Genomic DNA, 2037 nt, shown 5'->3' on the forward strand with positions numbered 1-2037 from the left:
TCATGTTTTTTCTTTTCTTTTTTAAAACTGACAGAAATACTTCATCATCGGTGTATAATTCTTTTTTTTTTAACGTGATCTTTAATTTTATTCCGACATGTCTCTCGAGAAAGAAAATAATTCTTTAAAGATTCATTATTCTTCTTAAAATTTTGTTATTCATCTAGATTATATTGTAAGAAAAATCTCTCTCTTTATTTCATATAATCTTTCACTCATATTTTATTTAAAGGAATAATTAAAGTTTCCTTCAATCTCTTTGTCGAATCAAAATCTGGATCATCAAGATCTGCAAGAAAGCAAAATTATATTGTATCTTATTGATTAAAGTGATTATTATCTTTCCAATATTTCCATATTTCTAAAGAAAACCAGAATACAAAACAAGATACAAATTATTTAATCACCAGAAGAGACTATCATTTAATTACGATTTCCTCCTTCCAAATTAATCGATTAAAGAAATCTTTCCAATATTTCCATATTTCTAAAGAAAACCAGAGTACAAAACAAGATACAAATTATTTAATCCCCCAGAAGGGACTTTCATTTAATTACGATTTCCTTCTTCCAAATTAATCGATTAAAGAAATTGATTCATCGTCGATCCGAAATAGATCGTTTCTCTTCTCTCGCCTTCTTTCCTCGCGAACGGTCAACGGTTCTCCAGTCCACTGCCCATCTTCTTCCCTCCTCCCTTCCAGAGACCCGTTTCCAAATGTTGGAGCCTTCCTCACACTCTTCCTTTCCACCACGTGGAATCGTCCAATCGGAGCTTCGAGGATGACACTGTTTTAGTCGAAAGATATTTTTCGACATCCGAAGGGAAAGGGTTATAGCGCGAAATAAGGGCATATTTAGATTACGGATCCTTGTGGAAAAGGGTTCGTGTACCTGCGCAACGTTTCACCCTTCGGATTCTCTTCTGACCTGCGCCCCTCGCGCCGGATCATCGAGTCCCCCAACGGAGGGAAGGGGGCGAGAATCAGGTTTTCCACACGCACGCTCTTCGTCGAACAGGTAGTGGACGACGTTGGGCTCGTGCAGGTATATGACCCTACGATCCTTGGATCTTGGCCCCTTGGCCAACCTTTCTTCCTCGCCCAAGTCCTCGTCCGGTTCTCCCTTCCCGGATGACCCTTTTTTTTTTCTTCTCCTTCTTCTCCCCTTGCCCTTTTCCTCGAGAGGAAAGATGCAATTTGCGAATCGCGAAGAGGAATCGAGAAGATTTAATTTTGGAGTTTTTTTTTTCATGTTGTTATTTTTTATTGTATTTTTAATTGTTTTTTTTAATTGTTTTAGCAAATTTTAGTTATCTTCTCTTTGGAGAAAATGTTTGAAGGAATCCTTTTGAAGGATTTTGATGATTATCGAAGGTGGTTGAAGAAAGATAAGCATTCTTTTAGAGTAAGAAAAGATATCGAAGATGGATATTTTTGTAAGGTATATTCTTTTTTTATTAAAAATATATATTATAGTGTAATTAAAATAGAAAAATCAGTCAGTGGAAATTGATATTGTTATCGATCATGAACTGTATAAATTTCTTGATAGCAAAGCTATTTTTACGATTACTTACGTTTATTTAATTTTACAATTGAATTATTCAATTGTTGCAGAGATGAATGTTGAAGAGATTTCCGGATGCTGCGCAAGCGTGATCCCTCGTCTCTTATTGGCCTTTGGATCACAACCAATCCAGATTCAGATCTCCCCACTTGTCGAATGGTCCAGCCTCTCGACCACTCTTGTCAGAATCACTTTCGCCGCCGCTTCTTATCAATTATCTCCCTCTCGATTCCAATTTTTTATCCCCCTCCCTTCGCAAACTCACGGTCCAGCATTAAAAAAAAAAAGAAATTCAAAATTATTTCATTATTCTATTAAAATTTTTCTTATTAAAATTTCCCAAAAAATTAATCGTCGTAACATTTAAACCGATATATCATTACTTACATTCCATCAAAGTTTCTTGACCTTAACGAGAGAGAGAAGAAGAATCTTCGTATTCGTAATAAAAAAAAAAAAAAAAAAAAA

General features: G+C 35.3%; 1 long non-coding RNA gene across 3 annotated transcripts in view; it reads left to right on the plus strand.

Annotated features, from left to right (window-relative positions):
• Positions 1-2037, plus strand: part of LOC102675579 — a 71371-nt gene that overhangs the window by 67198 nt on the left and 2136 nt on the right. Inside the window, exon 5 of one of the 3 annotated variants that reach the window (XR_004151869.1) lies at positions 806-1047. The exons of 1 other annotated variant lie outside the window; for it this stretch is intronic. This is a non-coding gene — a long non-coding RNA (uncharacterized LOC102675579). Of the gene's footprint in view, positions 1-805; positions 1247-2037 lie in introns of those variants that run through there. One more of the 3 variants, XR_004151868.1, reaches the window with a different exon arrangement.

Source organism: Apis dorsata, unplaced genomic scaffold (assembly GCF_000469605.1).
Source record: "Apis dorsata unplaced genomic scaffold, Apis dorsata 1.3 scaffold_59, whole genome shotgun sequence".
Lineage (NCBI taxonomy): Eukaryota > Metazoa > Arthropoda > Insecta > Hymenoptera > Apidae > Apis > Apis dorsata.